The 22,897-nt window shown below is 34.7% G+C and overlaps 1 non-coding gene and 1 pseudogene across 1 annotated transcript; one reads left to right on the forward strand and one right to left on the reverse strand.

Annotated features, from left to right (window-relative positions):
* The first annotated feature begins 7,103 nt into the window (after nucleotides 1–7,103).
* LOC143398532 (A-kinase anchor protein 7 pseudogene) lies at nucleotides 7,104–21,596 on the forward strand (annotated as a pseudogene).
* LOC143398752 (small nucleolar RNA U13) lies at nucleotides 7,477–7,578 on the reverse strand. Its single transcript, XR_013091345.1, has one exon. It is a non-coding gene; the product is annotated as a small nucleolar RNA U13 (small nucleolar RNA).
* Nucleotides 21,597–22,897: the final 1,301 nt, after the last annotated feature.

A 22,897-nucleotide genomic window follows, 5' to 3' on the forward strand; every position in this document is an offset into this window, starting at 1 on the left:
TATATATATTTTTTTTTTTTTTTTTTTAAGAAGTTCTACACCAGATTCACTGGGCTAAAATCAAGAGGCCCATAGGGTCACATTTCCTTTTAGAAGATAGAAGTTCTTATGGAAAATCCTTTAGATGATTTTTTTTTCCTTTCCCACCTTTAGAGACCACACACATTCCTTGGCTGGTGGTCCTCTTTGTTCATCTTCAAAGCAAACTGGTGGTCCTCTTTGTGCACCATATTCACATCACCCTATGAGTCTCTCTTTTGCCTTTTTTTCCACTTTTAAGGATCCTTGGGACCACCTGGATGTTCCCTGATAATCTCACTATTTTAAGGTCAGTTGATTATCAATCTCAATTCCCCTATGCCATGTAACTAAATATATTCACAAATTCCATGGATTAGTGCCTGGAAGTCTTTGGGGGATCATTGTCTGTCTACCACACCATCTTAAATAAACTTCCTTTGTCTCTAGAATCCAATCTAGTCAATGTTCTATTTCTCAGTTCAAAATTCTTGGAAGAATTATCTTTAGTCACTGTTGCTGCTTCTACTTTCACCATTCTTTCTCTAATCATTTCCAAATGGTCTTTGGTCCTCCTCACCACTCCACTTATTACTCACTATGCTCGTTAAAATTATCAGTAAACCTTATGTTGACAAACCCAGTGCTTATATCTTTTAAAAAAAAAAATCCTACTTAGTTTTTTTGTTTTTTTTTTTTTTTGCATTATTTGGCACAAATAATGTTTCCCTCATCCTTTAAATCTTCCTTCTTATAATTTTGTTTTAATCCACCAGAAAAGTTTTCTTTCCCCTCCAACCTCAATGGATACTCTTCTCAGTCTCTTTTACCCATTCCTCTGCTGCTTAACCTATAAAAACTAAGGTCTTCCCAGGACACAGTCATTAGCCCTCTTTTTTTCTCCTCAGGCAACATTCTCTCCCTAGATGATTCCATGGAATCCTGTAGTTTTACAAATCACTGCCAAAACTCAAAGTAACCTTTCTTCTCTGAATTCCAGAGTCCCATATCCCATATGACCATTTGACATCTCCATGTGAATGTCTAAAAATTCTCTTAAAATGACTATAGCCAAACAAAACTCTCTAGCCACTTCTCCTTCTGGCCCAATCCATTCTTCTCTGATCTCTCCCCCATCATGATAAAAGGTCTCATCACCCATCCAGTTTTTTTGAGCAAAATCCTAAAAGCCTTCCATGATTCATTTCTTTCCCTTACCCCATAATCCAGTCCATCATCCTATCAGCAGCAATTTCAAAATATATTTATTCCTCATAACAACCAGAATGATCTTCTCAAAATATACTCAGACCCAGGACTGCTTTGGGATTTGTTTCCCTGTATTCATCCCTAAACCCTTCCACGCCTGCAGCTCTGATCTGAATAGTCCTATGTGTAGCTCATGCCAGCAGCCCCATATTTTTTTCCCCATGTGGTGCTTGTTCTACAGTTGTACAGAATGCAAGAGTTATGGAGTTCTGGAAGCTTCTACTGAGATTTCAAAGGAAAGCAAAGGCAGTCAGGAGAAGTTTTCTCCTGAGTTGGATCCCCACAGAGAGCACCTAATAAAGCCATGCCTTGTGGAGCTGTGGGAGTACAGTTACAGGGAGGGTCCCAGAAGGTAGAATGACATATGTGTGCCATGCCAATTTTATAAAGCTTCTAGCATCAGTGTGCAGGCTGAGAGAGCAACCAGGTAGGTGGCAAACAGCAAAGCCATAGGGGCAGGAGGCTGCCCAAGGCTTTGGGGTTCTACCCCTCACAGAGTTGCACCAAGGGTGCTGGATCTGGACCTCTAGGATTTTATGTCTGTCCTACTGGGTTCTGATCTTCTTTTGGGCTGAGTTACCTTTCTCCATCTCCCTTTTGGAATAGGAATGTTTATTGTATCCCTAATTCACCATTGTCTTGGAAGCATATAACTTGTTTTTTTGTTTGCTTTTGTTTGTTTTATTTTACAAGATTTAACAGTTGTAAGAGTTTGCCTTGAGTTTCAGAGGACATTTGGACTTAGATTTTTTAGTAATTTGGAACAGTTGAATCTTGGACTGTTGAGGATAAAATTTTAATGCATTTTACTTTGTGAGATGAATATAAACTTTAGGGGCAAGGGACAGAAGTGTTTGGATTTGGTTTGTTTCCAGAGAGTCATACATTGGAGGCTTGGTCCCCAGGATGAATGTGTAAGATGATGGAACCTTTAAGAGGTGGAGTCTAGTGGGAGGTCCTTAAGACACTGGGAGCATGACTATGCAATTTTAGCCTCTCTGGCTTCCTGTTTGGTGATGTGATTGCTCTCTCTTGCTCATGCTCCTGCCATTTGCCATGAAGTCCTCACCAGAGCCAAACTGATGTCAATGCCATACCCTTGAATCTCCAGAATTGTGAGCTAACTAAACCTCTTTTCTTTATAAAGTTACCCTACCTGAGGTATTTCATTTAAGTAATGAAAAATTAATTTATACAGATCCTAGATGATAGAATTTCCACCTTTACAATTAATTTTGACTTGTTCCCTTTCTTATTAAGTTCAGCCTTTTAACTAGTCTCTGCTTAACTATCACCTCCTCCCAAATGCCTTCCCTGATCAATATAAAAATTTCAAATTCTTCATCCTAAACCTCAATCACTATTGTAGTCCCTTGTTTTATAGTGTTTACAACACTTATCATTGTTGGAAATTAGCCATAGGTAGTCTTTTTGTTTTTATTTTTGCTCTGCACAGGGGATCAAGCCCAGGGCCTTGTACATGGCAAGCAGTCTAACACTCAGCCACATACATCCCCAGCCCTTCCATATATGTTTATTGACAATCTCTCCCACCCTAGAATGTAAACATGCTGAAACAGATATCTTGCCTATTCTCTTCACAAGTGTATCTCCAACACCAGTAATTCCCCATAAATATTAGGTATTCAACCTGCCAGCTAATAAATGTGAGGTATTCAACTAATCTGAGTTCTCTGGATAGATTTAGGAAGTGAGAAAAACAGTTTATTTTTTTCATGATGATTTTTTCTTATTTAAAATGTATTAGTTTTCCCAAATATTTAAAAAAACACAGTGAATCCCACCACCATGTACAGTCATAAGAATGGGATTCTAACTAGAATAAGATAGATTCCATGCTTGTATAATTATATCAAAATGGATTCTGCTGTCATATGTAACTAAAAAGAAGGAATAAAAAAGAAAAAATAAATAAAAATAAAATTTATCTGAATACAAAGAAAATTACTTAGTATGTCAAATTATGACTTAAAGAAATACTAATATGGTTAAGTAGTATATGACTTTCATATTATTATCTGTCTATTGTTAGGAGTTTAATATATTCTGTCATTATAATAATGGGCTTCTGCTTTTGCTTATATCAAACCTAGTTTAAGTTGCTAAATATGAAAATTGATAAATATTAAGGAAGAAAGTACTACAGAGGTAGGTAAGGTGTGGTCAAGAACAGGAATTTAAATTATACTCTTTCATGCTCACTATAATGATGTGACATTAATTACTTAAATTTTCTGTCATAATATTCACCTCACCATATTATTGGGTATACTAAATGAAACTTATCCTCTGACTTTGCTTTTTACATAACCACTGAACATACTGAGACACAAAAGCCACAGCATTCTTTTATATAGAAAGACTGTTGCCAATAAAAAGCTTATTTCAACAAAGCTGAAAGAGTATCTTCTGTCTTGTAATTAGATGGCCAAAAGAAGAAAATAAGAATTCCTTAAGATAACAGAATGAGGGGAAATGTCTTAAGGCACCGAAGCACAAAAGACTGAATAATTTGACTAACACTAAAAAAGTCACTCATGATAAACAGTGAAAAGATGAGCCACAAGGACACATGGATGTAAATGTGCATTGCAACTAATGGTAAGACTGATAAAGTGGAAAGACTAACCAGTGGTCAAGTGGATCTATAAGTTTCTAATATAATGGACCATTTTATAGCATCTCAGAAGCATCTTTAAAAAACAGTTTCAAAAGGGCATCAAAAGCATGATACCATTCATATAAACTTCTAAAATGTACAAAGAATGATACATTTATAGTTGATAGATACATTTGTAGTAAAAATACAAGTACATCAAATTCAGTTTATTAGATGCTTTTTAAAAATATTTATTTAATTGTAGACAAACACACAGTTATCTTTATTTATTCTTACATGGTGCTGAGGATCAAACCCACTGCTTCACACATGCCAGGGAAGCGCTCTACCACTGAGTCCCAGCCCCAACCCCTTTATTAGATACTTCTTACGAAAAAATGAAGAGAAAAAAGTATAGAAGCTGAGACATTGTGGTTTTATAATGTTTTATTTAAAAAGAGAGTGATCTAATAAAAATCTTAAATCTGAGTGGGAATACTTGAAATACTTTTATACTCTGTACTTTTGTACATTAGAAATATACCAGAATTTAAGTAATTTTTAAGGTAAAATGCCTAGATTTTTATAAATATTTTTATAAGAACAGATTGATTTTAAAAGGCTGCAACTTTAACAAAATTGGACTTGTCCCAGCTTGTCGTGGGGTAACCTTAAAACCTCCCTATTTTTTTGACAAGCAAAAACCCCACATAAGTGGGATGAACTCATTGAAGCCGTGTACCCTGGAAATATTTGAAATGTTTTGTGGCTTGGAGCAAAAGAAAACTGAAGCCAGGCCAATTTAAAACCACCGTCCCCTTTAGAAACACTGATCTTTCTTCTAATCTCACTGATCTTTCTTCTAATATCTGGAAACAGATCTCAACTGGCTCTTAAACCTTTTTACTTTCACAGGCAAACAGCTGGGCAAAACTGCTGATGCCTCTCATTTTAGCTCTTCATTATTACTCTTTATTTGTATAACAGTGCCATTGCCATTGCCATTGAAGCCCCTCTGGGAAACTTGACAAACCCCCATCATTTTCAAAATGGTGAAAAAGCATCTTTGTCAAAGAAAACTTCATACAGTCAGTGTGTCTACACAATAGAGCACCGAAGCTCAGAAACACACCTGGTCTGGCTGCTTTGCTGCAGACGCTCCACACATGGCTGTGACTCACTGCTCCTTCCATCAACAGGGCTGCGCCAGCAAGTTTGAAAGGAGTTTGATGTTGTGAAAGTCATCAGCTTTATCGGAGCTGGATCCTGACCTTAGTGTCCTCAAGAAATTTTGTCTAAAAATAAGATCAGAATAGAAAGCTTTTCTCTAGTACCCATTGTCCTCTGACTTTCCCAAGGAACAAATCTTGAAGTTTCTGGTTGAAATTCAGGGGTAAGTTGGTGTGGGGGAGATCTTCTCAGAACAACTTAGGAGAAATCATTAATGGTTTTAGTACATTGTAGATTTTTAAAAATATTTTTTAAAAATTTATTGGTGCTGGAGATTGAACCCAGGACCTTGTGCATACAAGGCCAGCACCCTGCCAACTGAGCTATATCCCCAGCCTGTAGATTTTTTTTTTTTTTTTTTTTTTTTTATCACGAGACTAAGATAAATCTTTTGATTCTACACAGAGTATTATGGATGCTGCTAAAAGAAGCTATACCAGCTTTTTCTTTGGTACCGGGAATTGAACTCAGGAGCGCTCAACCACTGAGTCACATCTCCAGCCCTATTTTGTATTTTATTTAGAGACAGGGTTTCACTGAGTCACTTAGTGCCTTGCCCTTGCTGAGGCTGGCTTTGAACTTGCAATTCTCCTGTCTCAGCCTCCTGAGTCGCTGGGATTACAGGTGTGCGCCACTGCACCTGCCATACTCCAACTATTTTAATCACAATTGCAAAAAGTGGAGGTGGAATGTGGAGGAGGAAAGACTTTGTATGGTCTGAAGCACATTGAAAAGCTTGCTGGTTTCTCTGCAAGCAAAAATGTTCAATACCTAAACGTCACCACTGGATACTTTTGCATGTTACTTCTGCTTAGATGAATTTAAAATTAAACATGAATTCATCACCCTTTTTGGCCTACAAAAATGCTTCAAAGATATATACTTCACCAAAGATGATTCTGTTGATGTACGATAATGGTGATATAACATGAATTCAGTTTCATCTTTCAGTATTGACTTATATTAATCAAAGTTTCTTGTTGTTTCCTACAACTAGAAAAAAAGAGAAGAAATAAATTGCATAACATAGATAACATAACCTAACTTCTTATTCAAATCAAAAGTAAAGTCTTCCACTGCCGTTTTACCATTGAGAAAAATTAAAAATTGAATTTATTTTACTAATGAACTTGGATTTAATTGAAATTGCTAAATATTTTGCTTAATAATTATAGCAGAGATTTGCTTCTTACTATAAGCTGAGCACTATGTTAGCCATTTTATATAGTGTTTAATTTAGTCTAATTTCAATCCCATGAAAGGAGCATTAATATTACTTTTCTTTACCTATCAGAAAAAGAAGGCACAACAGATAAAGTAACTTGTCCAGTGTTACTTGTCCAACTAGTACATAATGCCAAGTCTTTCAGCACACATCTCTCTGATTCTGGAGCCCATTCATAGTTTATATACCAAAGGAGTTAATTTTCAATGCAATAAAATACCCTGAATGCAAACAGTTTAATTTTTGTGCATTTTTTGTGACCATTTGTTCAGATTTCAAATTTTAGGGCTTCATAATCATTAAAAGACTAAGAATCACTGGATTAAATCAACCACATAATTTGGGCTGCATAGGGAGTCTTTTTTGGTCGCTCTTTGCATCAATGTGCAGCATCCATAGGTGCTCTATGAATAAATATTTTGTCAAATGGCATGCAATCAAGATGACTCCTGAGTTTGCCTCAGAAGAAGCTCACTGTGTCCCAGGTCTTTGCTAGAGTCACGGTGACAGTTTGGGTTGAGAAAATATTTCTTGATATTTGTACATAGAGTGTGTTCGATCCTCAGTCTTGCAAAATTGATTAGAATGCTGATTTTTATCACATCTGAAGAGCATATTAATGTCTCAAGGGCACAGTCACATTAACAAAGCCCATTTGCCTGATGGGTGAGACCCAGATAATTTATTGATTGACAATGAAAAAAAATATGTGGTCAGGAATACAAGATTGTTAAAGTCATCATGATCAGTGTTGTATTTTCCAAGAAGGCAGACCTACACAGGAATGAAAGCGTAACTGGCAGTTTACTTGGTAAGTATGGAAAATGAATAAGGGAGGGTTAATTAGAGGCATCTAGTATTTACTGGCCTCAGCTAAGAGAGCACAACACATGTCTTCACAAATAAGGAAAGTCCTGCCAAAGTGAACAGAACAGAATGGTTCTTCCCAGGACCTTTACAGTGGGACCCTGTCTGCTAAGAAGGCTGACTAACCCTGCTACTGAGGAACACATTCTTTCTTTGTATATGCTCATGATTTTAGTCTGGTTATGATTATGTTTATTTGATCAGATCTCTTTCAAGTGAATTTGCATATCTGCAAAATCAATTTTTTTTTCTCAAAGTTCATGTGCAGATGTTGTAACAAGGTTTAGGGGGAAGCACATATCATACAATAGCGTGAATACCCAATCATCACGCTTATGAACCAAAGGATCTGCAAAATCAATTTTTTAACATTAAAAAATTTAATTTTCCCAGGGCAATTTTATTAGTGGCCATTCTACTATAACTTCAGAGTACCGGTGACTAAAGTTTTCAAAGGCCACTCAAAAGAGTTCTTTGTCTTCTAACATAAATTGCTCCTAATTTTAAAGTTAATATTTTATAAACTACATGAAGAAAAGGATCACAATCCTTCACTCAAGGTACATTTTGGAGCCTGATGTGATAACTCTCACTTGAAATCCCAGTGACTCAAGGCTGAGGCTGGAATATTCCAAGTTTGAGACCAGCCTCTGCAATTTAGTGAGACCCTGTCTCAAAATAAAAAGTAAAAAGGACTGGGGATATGGATCAGTGGTAAAGTGTCCCTGGGTTCAATCTCCCCTGGCTCCAAGCACACACAAAGGTTACAATTGAGTACATCCTACTGTGTGCCAGGCTTGTTCTATGCAACTGTAAAAATATTACACCAATTTTGTTATGATTAATCAGTTTTTATTTGCAATTTATGAAACCAGGGCACCTTTCATTATACAAAATAGAATGGAGCTGACAGAAACTGAGCAACAGCAGAGCAGAGGTCTTCCTTGTGAAAACAAGGAAACAGAACAAGATGAGGGGAAAAATCTAACTGGCTAACATCTGGTTACTTTTTTGGTAAGGGTTAAAGCAGAAGGACTTTCTTTTTTTTTTTTTTTTTTTTTTTTTTTTAGAGAGAGAGAGGGGAGAGAGAGAGAGAGAATTTTTTTTTTTAATATTTATTTTTTAGTTATCGGCGGACACAACATCTTTGTTTGTACCTGGTGCTGCGGACACAACATCTTTGTTTGTACCTGGTGCTGAGAATCGAACCCGGGCCGCACGCATGCCAGGCGAGCGCGCTACCACTTGAGCCACACCCCCAGCCCCAGAAGGACTTTCTTATTGAATTGACTAGAATCTCCTCTCTTCCGGGAAAACAGATCAATTTTGAGATCTATACACTTCCTTAAAGTTTTGGTTTGATTTTAGCTTGAATGACACCATTTTTATTTCTTTCTGGTAATGGGTATTTATCATAAGGTTGTTTGGAAACTAAGGGAGATGAGAAACCTTGACAGTATGGCTGCTAATTACTCTTTTCATTCTTCTTCTTCTTTTTTTTTTTTTTGCTAAAGTAACATCTTCCTTACACTTTTAAACAACAAGGGATTGTCTGAAATTTATCTCCTCAAGAATTATAGGCTATATTCAGCAGCAACATTTTCCAAAAGGAAACCTTTTGCAAGTGATAAAAATTTTACTTTTTGCTCTGAAATTGTGCATTTTTCAATGGATGTACTGGTAAATAATGAAATTGCCAAATAAGAATAGGAAGAAGTTAAAAGAGTCAAGTTTCCTAGTAGTACACAAACTTATCAATCCTTAATTAGCCAAAATTTGGCCTTAGCTTAGAGATTATTTCTTTTTTTCTCAAACACAAAAATCTGATCTCTACTTGTATAATCTATCAATACTCAAGATTTCCTGTCTAAAAAAAAATTGCTTTGAGAAGTGCAAAGGCTTTCATTTTCATTCTCCACAATGCCTTAAGTAAAACAGATGTTTAAAAATATCTGTTGAATGAATGTTAGGTAATTAGTGCACCCTGTGTGGTTTCATATTTGTGATGTGTTGCAATGTCTGCCGAACAAATGAAACACTTTAGTTAGTCTAACATATGCATCAGCTTTTAAAAAGGTGATAAATGCAGATAGTTTCAAAATGTCATATTGCTACAAAAATATTGAGTTTAATGGATTGTTAACAATTGGATTTATACTGAAATACTACCAAGCATTATGAATGAAATTTATTTTATCCTCTGATATTTTTTCTTTTCCCTTTAAAACACCCCCAAGGCACTATATAACCTCTAAATCTGTTATTTATTAAGAGTACATATGTTGAGGTAAGGATATTTCTAATGCCTAAATTGCTGATTTTTCAGATGTTTTAGTCTCTTATTTTTTTCTTTCAAATTTTAGTGGTGGGAACAAAGAAATGAATACATGTGATATTACATATTCTATGTGTGAAAGGACAAAACCAAAAAAATTTAATAGTTTGGAAAAACAATTTCTTCAGAATAACCCCATTGGTTTAATTCTCTGAACTCTTAGCTATTCATTTGATATGAGCCATTGATAAAAAAGACCTTAATCCTATAAGTTAGTGTATTTCATAATTAATATTCAAATCAATTGGAAGACACTTACTAAATGATGTTAAATGAATAAGTAAACTGAATAAAGATTTCCTCTTAGAATATTAACTTCTCTACCTAAGGGATGCAGCTCAGGCTACTAGTTTCAACTACTGAAATATAATTAGGAAGAAATAGGGCTGGGGCTGTAGCTCAGTGGCAGAGCACTTGCCTAGCATGTGTAAGGCATTGGGTTCGATCTTTAGCACCACATAAAAATAAACACATGAAATAAAGACATGCTATCTATCTACAACTACAAAAAAAACTTTTTTAATTAGGAAGAAATGTTTCATAATAATTCTCTAACATTTTTATTTGAATAAGAAAATGTTCATATTTATCTTCAGAGTCACTTTCAATGTTTCATAATTTCAACACAGTTAATATATAAGATAATCCCAGGAAATAAAGTTTTCTATAGTACATGATACTTTTTGATGATAGCTGGTCATCAACATTCACTTAGGTGAGATACTAAACTTATCCAATAGAGGAATCTCAGAATCAGAGAAAGCTAGAAGCAACACTAGATAGCCTCTAACACAGGACTCAAATTGGTGGCTACCAGGTTCTCAGATTTTTCCTCACTAGCACATTAGCTTTCTTATTTGATTTTGTTTTGTCTTTTAAACATAATTTTGAATCATTTTTGAAGGTAAAACACTTGTCAGTTTTGTAGGTTCCTAATCTCTGTGTTATCTCCTTTGTTTTTCACTCAGCTGCCTCAAATACTTTTTCCTACCTCCTTGGTTCCCACAGTTATTTGAGAAATGAATTCTAGTCCAATAATTAGGTCCTGCATGGTAAAGTAGATATGTAAACAGTCTACTTAGGACAGTAGTAATAGTAAAGTATATATTCCCAGTCCTGAGATTCCCCTAGTGGATAAGTTCAGTGACTCACTTAAGTGAGTGTTAAGGACTTCTAGAAGGATCAGAGGCTGGTTTCTCACAACCTTATACTGGCAATGGCCAGTGTTCTGGGCTGTTTCCAGTTGTTAGGTGAGCTCTATATGCAGGGTCTGTCTGTCTGGTGATGAAGATTTATTGAAAAATAAGGAAAGTGAGGAAGAAAGGAAGTCATGGCAGCAAAGGAAAGGACTTATAAGCTACATCTACAGTAAATTACAATGGCAGATTCAGTAATCTTGCTTTCTCATGGCTTACTGGCTCCTGTTCAGTCACTCTACTTTTCCTTACTAGTTCATACTCCCTAGCATATATTGTATTAAAAATCCAGGAGAAATAAGATATGATTGGTTCAATTGTTATAATATTGTGGTCCTCAATAGGTTCTCACATCAAGTTCCAGGCTGCTCTGTGGATCAGAGTTATCAAGAATTTTGACCACAATTCATAGTAATAAATATATTTTACATGTGATCTTATGCATACAAGCATGTGCTTTTTTAAGATAATACTTAACCAATCTATGTTTTATCTTCTGATAGGTTCTATTCTTAATCCTATCTTATTCCATTCTACTGTATACATTTAAAAAATTTGTAGTTGTGATGTATGTGCTGAATTGATTTTGTAACTCTGCGAGTTATAAAATAGTACTAAGATCATTACTTCTCAAATTTTAGTGTGCACACAAGTCATCTAGGGACCTTGTTAAAAACACAGTCTGACTGGGTGTGATGGCACATGCCTATAATCCCAGTGAGTCTGCATTAGGAGGGTCACAAATTCAAGGCCAGCCTCAGCAACTTAGTGAAACCTAGTCTCAAAATAAAATTAAATACAAGTGGGAAATGTGGGGCTAGGAATCTAGTTCGGGGTAGAACACCCTAGAGCCAATCACCAGTACTGAAAACAAAAACAAAAAAAAACCCAGAATCTGTGCTGGGGTATAGATCAGTGGTAGAGCATGTGCTTAGCATGTATCAGGTTCTGGGTTTGATCCCCAACACCACACACATACAAACACACACAGATTCTGATTCAATAGTTTTGGGATAGTTTTGTTTCTAACAGATTTGTAGGAGATGCTAATGCTTGACTACACTTTGAGATGTAAACCTAAACATATTAGTCTTTGGTTCTGATGGCTCATTCCCTGGTTTAATCAGTCAAGGCAAAGTATATTGAGATCTATACACAAAGATCTTTGACCACTGTGGCCATGTTGGGCATTTAAAACAGCATGGATTTTTACCTAGTACAGCAACTGATCAGGTCAGTTAGGTAAGTAGCCCTGATTATACAGTAACATACAGACTGAGATAAATTTGGAGTTTATTCGAAAGGTAATAGAAAATACTGAGGGTGGGTTTGAGCATAGTGATAACATGAAATTTTAGTTTTAAGTGATGACTCTGGTAGGTATGTAATGAATACAAAAGGAGAAGCATAAAGTACAGAGATGTTAGGGCACCATAGGAGTAGCACATATTGACTCATGGTGTCTGCTGATAGGATTGTGATCATTTATTTATCTTTTTAGAATGGAATAAATCGAAGTATTTTGCACTGCTAAAGTACTACAAGATTGAAGATTTAGAGATATTCATTTATATTAAGAGTTTTTATTAATAATTAACATCTAACAATGAAGTTTTTCAAATTCAAAAGAAGATGAGTCAGTGAGAAACTGCCTCATCCTTCTGTAAACCAAGATGTCAACCTGAGCTCTATCCATAATGTCCAGAAACATTAATAGAAAATTTCATCTGCCTAATCAATAATCAAGTGTTCCATGTCTTGTCATCAACTCAAGTAGAGAATTGGAATGTGGGTTTTGTTTTAATTAATGAAGTAATGTAAAATGGTTAAAACACCATTCCAGGGCTGTGGGTGTAGCTCAGTGGTAGAGTAAGGTTTACTCCCTAGCACCAAACAACACCATCTCTCTCATCTCTCACAGGTGATGATCTGTTCCCTCTGATCTAAATTTGATCTCTCACTTTAAAAACTGCTTATTTTAAAATAAGCAGTTTTATATTAAAAACTTATTTCCCATATTTTACTAAATCTAATGTGTCATCATGTGGAGGTTGTACCACTATATATTTATCACAGCAGAAGAATAAAACACTGCCAATTAGGTAGATAGACCATAAAATATAAGATGAATCTCTATTTCAGAGATGTTAAAATGTGAAAAGCTCCTTCTTAAAATTGATGAAATATGTATTATTACTACAATCCAGTCTGAAACCTAAAGGCAGTCGGAAACCTAAAGGTCATCATCAGGCTGCCCTCTCTCAATTCTCATGTTCTATCAATAACCAGTCACTGGAATTTCTACTTTCAAAATCTCATAGATTTCTGCCTTATCTTCCAGTCTGGAAAACTCTTTTCTGTTCTAGACAGGAAAACTCCATTAACCATGAAGTTACTCTCCACATTAAAAGGAGAATGATGTTCCATAATATAAATTGAATGATACACTACAAAAATATTTTTCTCTAGTTTGCTTCAGTATAAGTTCCAAGTCTCCTCTTCATAATCTATTTTAAAATCTTGTCTTTACCTGCTTTTTAGGTAAGTCTGGGTACATACAAACAGACTAGCATGTACAAATTTATTTTCTTCTTCTATAGTGGCTTCCCTTTTCTTCCTCTTCTGCTTTGAAAATACCTACTTATCCTTTAAGAAACAGCTCAAATATTGCCCTTAGTAAACCTTCTTTGATGCTCTTTATGCGCACTCCCAAAGGATCTAAGTGCTTCTTCCTCTGTACTTTACTTTTATCCTATTTTATAATTGTTACATTTTTTGCATGACCTTGATCCTCAAGGTTAATGAACATATTGAGTACATTGTCATTTTCTCAAAATGTAGCATTGGACCTGGCAAGAAAGCAGGCCCTGAGCAAATGTTTGCCAAATGAATAAGTAAATAATGGGAATGTGAAAAAGAACCACCCTTAATAAATAACATGAGACCTAAAGGTTATGAACTATATACATCACTTCATCTTGGAGGAGCAAGTCAGGGTCAAAGAAAAAGGCTTGGTCCCTCCTACTGTCTCAGCCCCCAGTGTAAAGTCCACTGGTGTAGTGTGGGCCCCAGAGCATGAAAGAACTCAAGGATGCTTTGTGTCTTCAGTGTTCCCTGAATCCAGGTTTGTGAGACTAACCAACCGGAGTGATCCAAGAAATTGAGGTGACTTTTTGCCAGCCAACTTTGTAGACTGATAATCAGTTGATTCATATGGCTGTTACTTTTGAAATTATTTTGTGAACTCTCAATTAGAATTTTTTAAAAATCCTAATTGGTAATTTGCAAAATTAGTCAACAATAGATGAAAAATAAAGATCCCCTGTCAGATTTTTCTATATCATTCTCTTATGAGCTGATGGTCAGAAACCAGAAAATCTCAAAGAAAACTTAATTGTTCAGCTTTTGTAAAAATTATAAATTATTCTTGGAGTTCTTCTAAGGCCAAGGTGATTTCCCCCCCCCCCTCCATTTTACAACCTTCTATACTTCAGAGTCTCATAGAGTGCCAATACCTTTTTGGGTACTTAATACATGCTGATTGAAAACTGTTGAAAGAAGAAATTTCCTTTGAAAAATTTCCCAACTGCCCAGGCATGGTGGCACATGCCTGTAATCCCAATGGCTTGGGAGGCTGAGACAGGAGGATCAAGAGTTCAAAGCTAGCCTCATCAACTGCGAGGCACTAAGCAACTCAGTGAGACCCTCTAAATAAAATACAAAATAGGGCTGAGGATGTGGCTCAGTGGTCAAGTACCCCCGAGTTTAAAAAAAAAAAAAAAAATCCAACTGTATTTTTGCCTTGGGTCTATTTCTTTCAAATCTAGGTAAATAACAGGAAAAAACATAGCCATTCTCAAACTCCCTAAAATCATGACTGATTTCCCCATGGCTCTAGCTATTACAGTATAAATACTACAGTAAATGTACCAAGTAATGTTCAAAAGGTAGCAGATCAGAAAGCAATAGGCCCATATTAGAGTGAAGATGGGGGTCCTGGGGTTGTAGCAGTGGCAGAGTGCTTGCCTAGAATGACGATGGGGCCAAATTTTCTTTTTCTTGTGTGATGATACTTTTGTGTGTCTATAAAGTTGTGAAAGATTTGGGCAGTGAGAGAAAATAGCAGGGCCATTTAAGAAATCAAGGGAGAGGTAAGATAAGACAAGCATATTCCACCAAATTATCAAAAAATTGCCATTTTGTCATTAAAAATGGTTTAATATCAGCCAATTCATAAGCTTAAACTTCACAGAAAAAAGCTGAAATGGATTAAAATATTTTAAAAGTAAAAGATATGTTCATGCCACATTAATCTTCTGAAGGGCTCCACAAAAATTATCAGTATTAACCAGAGACTATATAGCTTACAGGTTAAAATATAGATTGTTTATCATTGTTACATTGTTATTATTTTTAAAGAGTCTTAAAACTTTTTTTTTTTTTTTGTACTGGGAATTGAACCCAGAGGCACTTAACCACTGATTTATATTCCCAGCACTTTTTAATGTTTTATTTAGAGACAGAATCTTGCTGAATTGCTTAGAGCCTTGCTAAATTGCTAAGGCTGGCTTTGAACTCACAATCCTCATGCCTCATCCTACTAAGCTGCTGAGATTACAAGTGTGCACCACCACACCCAGCTTAAAATGTTTTAATACACTATATACATATTTATTTACTCTATACAATATGTTGTTTTGAAATATGTGTACATTGTGGAATGGCTAAGCCAGGTCAATGAACATATGTGTATTATCTCACATACTTACCTTTTTGTGATGAAAACACTTAAAATCTACTTTCTCAGCAATTTTCAAGGATACACTTTTATTCCTGCTGGGCTCAGTAGCAGCACATGCTTATAATTCCAGCAACTCAGTATGCTGAGGCAGGAGGATCACAAGTTTAAGGCTGGTCTCAGCAATTTTGTAAATCCCTAAGCAATTTGGTGAGACCCTATCTCAAAATACTAAAATAAAAAAAGGCTGGGGATATAGCTTTGTGGTAAAGTGCCCAAGTTCAATCCCCAGTACCAAAACCAAAACAAAAAAATATTGCTATTGTCTTACAACAGATCTCTTGAAGTTGTTTCTTCTATCAAACTGAAATTTTGTATCCTTTGACAAATATTTTCCCAACTCCTCCTCCGCCAGCCCCTGGAAATCACCATTCTACTTGCTACACCCATGGGTTCAATTTTTTTAGATTTCACATGTATATAAATATATATAAATAAGATCAGGTGGCATTTCTTTCTCATCTTGGTTTATTTTATTCCATGTAATGTACTCCAGGTTTGTCCATGTTGTCACAGAAGATATAGTTTCTTCTTTTTTAAAAGGCTGTATGGTGTTCCATTGTATGTCTTACATTTTATTTACTCATTAATTTGTTAATGGACACTTAGGATGGTTCCATATCTTGGCTATTGTAAAAAACATATATAATTAATATTGAAATACAGATTTTTTTTACATACTGATATCATTTCCTTTGAATTATATACACCCAGTAATGGAACTGCTACATCATATAGTGGTTCTTTAAGATATGAATTTTTAAGTCTGACTTTCTTTCATTGAATCTTGTCTATTCTACTTACTCTGTGCTCTTGGTCAAGTAACTTACTTTCTTCTGACTTAGTTTCTTCACCTGCATAAGGGGAAAATGATAATACTTCATTTGGTTTGTGTAAGATAAATGGGATGAAACTATAAAGAGCTTAGAACTGTGCTTGGCATATAACAATTTTCTACTAGATGAATGTTATCCCCACTAGACCTTTTCAGTCAAAAAAGAAAACTATGACCATAGCAGTCATGATATAGGGGGAAATAAGAATCTGGAGTTCCTAATTATTTTTATAGATATTCCAGGGGAGATCAGACTTAGGGGTTAAACACATCTGGGTTTGTCTTTGGAAGGATTTCATCTGTAAAATGGGCAAAAAATGTACTTAATTCATATATTTGTTGTAAAAAAATAAAGGAAATTATTTTTTAAAATCCTCAACCAAAATCTTATAAAGTACTTAATTAGTGGTAGCTATTACTATTAATAGTTAAGTACATTGACCTGTATGCTACAGATATTTCTTCTAAAATTATCTAATTGTTTAAAAAAAGCTTAAAATGTTGTTTATTTCACAAACCTGTCCTTAAATATTCAGTAGTTGTCTAATGCCTAGTTAATTCTTTAAAAAGCTAATTAGACATTTAAAGAATATATAAATTCTGGAAGGACTTCATTTTATATAATTCAAATATATGAAGAATTTAGTAATTTGTAAATGAGGATCATATAGAAACATTAAAAATATTACTTAACATACTAATAAAAACCACAATTTCTAGTTATGAAGTTCTGTGTGACAGAAATATAAAAACTTGAAACAAAATACTTTTTGGTCTTCTGGTAAACAAAAGCACATTTTGATGAGTATGTCAATGAAGAGAGGCAACACAGGATTGATAGATGCCTAGTAAAGGGGATGCCATATGTCTGAGGGGTGGCTCATGATCCAAATCCCTATATTGTGTTTCTATTTAGCTTTGGCACAGTTATGCTGATTCACAGTCTTCAACTCTAAGGAGACAATCTTTGAACTAGAATGTTTTTACATATGATGAGATTCAAATGGTCAGAATGAAAGACCAAGTATATTTGCTAAATATATACTTGGAAATTTGGTGAGAGAAGTAGAATACAAACAAGAAAAGACTGACTCAGATTGAGTTTTCAAATTATTGTGAGAGGTGTTTGTCTAGAATGACACTCCCAGAGACCTATATGTTTAAAAAGAAAAATAATGAATTCAAAGATGATACAATTGCTATGCATTTGATTAATGAAAAGGACAACATTAATGGTTAAAGGAAAAGTGCTTTTATATAACTTGAAAATGTAGAAATTGATGTACAACCTCCTAACACTTCATTGACCAGGAATGTGTTTTCCCCTGAGGCTCAAGAGCTTTAAAGCCACATGAAATATTTCATTGTCTTGTTGATTCATAATGCTGGCACATCTTACATCACACTCAATTAAAGAACAGTGCCTGTTTCTACACATCATCCTCCCACAGAGAAACTGAGGAACATGAAGGCAATTGACATTGTCAGAAGTAAAATCTTTGCTTCTTTATCAAATACTTTTGTTCACTTATTGTTTATCTGTACCTGTTTAGCTTTGGTTTGCATTAGGCAGATGGTGCCCAGAGGTCCTTTTAAAAGCATGTGTATTGATTGCAAAAGGACTAAATCAGTATTGTAGAGTGATTAAAGTTCATTATTTGGTTTTAGACAAAAGTTTTTCAAATTCAAAACCTAGCTTATTTATTTTGAGTCTATAAGCATCAGTTTCCTTATTAGAAAAATAGGGATAATAATAATAATATTTACTGCATTTGATTGTTGAGAATATAACTGCATTTAAGCCAATAAACACAGTATCAGGCATATAGTAAAAACTAAAAAGCTCATTCTTTCTGAGTTTTTTATTAGATACTATTTGGAGAATTGTAGGAATTATGTGAAAACATTTACTTATTAAGATGAGAGCTCCAATCTTTCTTCCTTCATAGAGTCCTTAAGCAAGAATAATCTCTTCTGTATTTGATCTTAATCACATAGTTTGAAATACCTTTATTATTATTTTCTGCAGTAGGTAGATTCTGTGATCTCAAAAAGACCAGAAATGAGATTTCCAATTCTGGGAAGATAGACTAAACATAATTTTCCATACTGATACTACTAAGTAAACTCAAAACTCTGGTATTATCTATAAGACAATCTCTGAATAGTATAGAGAAGGAAGAACAATTGGGGATCTGGGACTCAAGGAATGACACAGTAGTAATTTTTTGTTTGCTTTCTTTTTGTTTTATATATCTTGAATCATTTGCAAGAGAAGTGCATGACCCAAAAATTCCAATAGGCACAGACTGAGAAGGAATGGCCCCTAAAAAGATTGCTTTCTTTAACTAAAGGACAAGAAAGGGGAAATACAGAAAGGTAGAAACCTTGAGACAATAACCAGAGACAGAGAAAAACTTTGTAAAGGGGGAAAAAGTTAATTCACTACAAAGATGTGACAGTCCTAAATATTTGTGCACCAATAAACATATTTGCAATATGTGTAAAGAAGAAAACAGAATTGAATAAAAATATAGGCAAATCTACAATAATATCTGTGGAGAATTCAACACCTTTCTCTTAATAGAGGCTAGAACAACTAGATAGGAAATCAGTAAAGATACAGAACTCAATAGCATTATCAACCAACAACACTCTATACCTGAAAACAATAAAATATCATTCAGATTCCCATAGAATTTCATATATCAAAATAGATTATACCAAGACATATGATATCCTAGGCCTTAAAACAAATATCACCAAATTTAAAAGAATTAAAATTATATGGAGTATGTTCTCTGACTACTGTGAATTCAATAATAGAAAGATAACAGGAAAATCTCAAAACACATGGATATTAAACAATATTTTTCTAAGTAAACAATACGTAAGTGAGGAAATATCAAGGGAAACAAAAAATTACATTAAACTAAATGACAATGAAGACAAAACATATCAAAATTTACAGGACACAGCTAAAACAGTGTTGACAAGAAATTTAAGCATTAAAAGCATACATTATAAAAGACAAAAATGTTTAAAATCTTCTACCTGAAGACCCCCCCAAAAAAAAGACCAAAGCAAACAGGAATAAGGAAATAAAAAATAGAAAAATGCAGAAATCAACAAAATTGGAGGCAGAAAAACAATAAAATCAGTGAAATCAAAAGCAAAAAAATCAGTGAAACAGCATTGTTTTCTTAAAAGTATCATCCAGGGGCTGGGTTTGTGGCTCGGTGGTAGAGTGCTCATCTTGCATAGGTGAGGCACTGGGTTTGATCCTCAGCACCACATAAAAAAATAAATAAATAAAATAAAAGTATTGTGTCCATCTGCAACTGAAAAAAATTTTTAAAAAAGATCAATCAATCCTTTAGGTGGAATGAAAAAGAGAAGACATAAATGATAAATTTGTTAAAATGTTAATTACTATCATGAATGAAACAGGGATATCATATAGACCTTGTAGACATCAAGAAAACCAAGGAATTAAGAACTATACCTTCATCAATTAGAATTCTTTGAAAAACTTACCTAATATGAGAGATGATTTGAGTAGACTATAATTGTTAAGGAAATAGAATTTGTTTTTAAAATTTCTCCAAAAGAAATATCTAGGCCTTATATGTTTTCACTGAAGAATATTTTGTTTACAGGCTTTTTGAGGAAATTCAGAAGGTTGGAGCCAAATACTTGTCCCCCTCTGAACAGAAAAAAGAGGTACATATAGATAAAATTATGGAAAAATGGATTCACAACCAATGATGATTTTAGAAGTTATTCTAATGGTAAGTCAGTAGTTTCTGTACTGCACCAAAAAGGGGGAATTACCTTCAGAATTACAGGGAATTTGTTTATTAAAAAAAGAGGTGAATGCTAAAGCACCACATAAAGAAAAAAAATGCATAGTTTTTTTTTTTCCCCCAGGACTGAATATTGAACCCAAAGCCTTCTATGTGCTGGACAGGTTCTCTACCACTAAGCTACCTTCCCTGCCCAGTTTTCCTTTTTATTTTAAAAATTTTTTAGCATTTTTTAAATTATAAGGAAATGTCATACAGGTAAATAACAATAAATATGGGGCTGGGGTTGTGGCTCAGTAGTAAAGCGCTTGACTGGCACTTGTGAGGGACTGGGTTCCATCCTCAGCACCCTATAAAAATAAATAAATAAAACAAAGGTATTGTGTCCATCTATAACCAAAATAATAATAACAATAACAACAACAATAAACATATATAAAAAGTTAAAGCACAATAATACTAAAAGCTTCTGGTTAGCTGACCATATGGAGGTTCCTAGAGGTTGACGTGCTAAGAGAGGGCATGAAAGATCTGCACCTTTTTTCCTATATGTTAACCTGTGCTTCTCTTCCTTCATCTGTATCCTTTGTAGTTGATTGGTAAATGAGTAGTGGGTTACAGTAAGCATGGGTATGTGTCAGCAAACAGGAGAATGAAAAGAGGAATGTATAACCAAAATTGTATAGTTTTTGTTAGATGTAACAGATATTAGAGATGATTGTGTGATGTACCTCAAATAAATTCTTATTTACTAATAAGAAGTGATCAGATAAAGAAGAGGATGGTTTGGGTAGTGAGGTCCTGGGTTCCATCCCGGGCACTATGAAAAAAAGAGGAGGAAAAGGCAAAAAGATTACCAACTCATCTATTTCCTATCCATTCCAGTAATCAACAAACAAATTGCAAGAAGAATTAAAGTTCTGTAAAATGCAATAGTGTAAGATAATCAACTTACTGAATTGATTATCAACTTTGGGTGCTTCTACTAATAGTGTAAGTATTAAATGAAGAAGAAGTAAACATCGATACAGATGCTCTTTTAGAATCCTTCAAGTAAAACATTTGACTTCACTCTTTTGAGGGATTAGCACTTTTGGAAATCAGGTTGGGTTGTGAAACCAGCAGAAGGAGATCACATAAATCCACTTTTGGAGATAGCAGAGATTGCAAAAAGAGCATTTCAAGATATATGCAACTTGGCCTGAGAAAGAAGTTTTAGGTCTCACTTGACCTTTATGAAATTGTCAAAAACACCATTGTTCCATAAAAATGGAGTGAAAAAAAATAGACACTTGAACTGTTTGAAAAATGTATTAGTTACAGATTTGGGAAATAAAGTTCTGCTCCATATTGAAGGGGAAAAAAAAAACCAAAGTAGGGGTTATTATCATGATTAATCTTCAATTGCCAAGAAAACTATTAGAGCTTTCTTTGCTTTCTGCTGCCATGTCCTGAGCTGCTTTCCTCCACCACACCCTTCCATCTTGATATTCTGCCTCATTTGGGGCCCAGAACAATGAAGATGGACATCTATGGACTGAGACCTCTGAAGGAGTGAGGCCCATATAAACTTATCATCCTCAAATAAATAAAAAAAGAGAGAAAGAAACCTATTGGAATCTAAGACTCAATTAATGAAGCTTTGCATCAAGAAAGGATGAGTCTGAAGTCCAAAGTGAAACAGGTAAAGAACTTTTGTTAAGCCTAAGATTTAGGCCAGGAGAATCCACAGTGTTTGTTGCATACTCCTCTTTTCATTTTCTTTTTTCTTGACACATTTTCACACACTTTGGAATTTAGTCCTGTTTACCAATGTATTATAAAGGATATTATGAAGGATACAGATGAAGAGATGCAATATCAAGTAAGTGATGTTGATTTCAGCATGACTGACAGAAGCTCTACTTTGTTATTATGCTGTATAATGCTATATGTTGTATTTGTTTTATTTTGTTTTTTGGTAGTGGGGTTGAACTCAGAGACACTCTACCACTGGGCCACATCCCCAGCCCTATTTTGTATTTTATTTAGAGACAGGATTTCATGAGTTGCTTAGCACCTCACTAAATTGCTGAGGCTGGCTTTGAACTCTCAATCCTCCTGTCTTAGTCTCCTGAGCTGCTGGGAGTACAGGTGTGTACCACCATGCCCAGCATATATGCTGTATTTAATAAACTAGTTTATTAAAAGTCCATTTAAGGGCTGGGGTTATGGCTCAGTGGTAGAGAGCTTGCCTAGCATGTGTGAGGTACTGGGTTCGATTATCAGCACCACATATAAATAAGTGAATAAAATAAAAAAGGTCCATCAATATCTAAGAAAAAATTTTAAAAGTCTATTTAAATATAGTTTATTAAATCTTTTCAGTTCTTTGGTACATACCAAAGAAATGTTCAGATAGCGTCTCCACAGCAGCAAACCCAACATTCTGTAAGAAATTAGTAATTTCTTGGCAAAGAAAATTGATTTTGTCCTATTAATTTTTACTGTTTTTTTAAAAATATTAATTTATTTTAATCAGGTATATATAACAGCAGAAAGCATTTTGATTCATTGTACACAAATAGAGCACAACTTTTCGTTTCTCTGGTTGTATATGAGGTAGCGTCACACCATATATGCAGTCATACATGTACCTAGGGTAATGATGGCCATCTCATTCCACCATCTTTCTAGGACCTATTCCCCCTCCCCACCA

This window comes from Callospermophilus lateralis, chromosome 4 (assembly GCF_048772815.1).
Source record: "Callospermophilus lateralis isolate mCalLat2 chromosome 4, mCalLat2.hap1, whole genome shotgun sequence".
NCBI lineage: Eukaryota > Metazoa > Chordata > Mammalia > Rodentia > Sciuridae > Callospermophilus > Callospermophilus lateralis.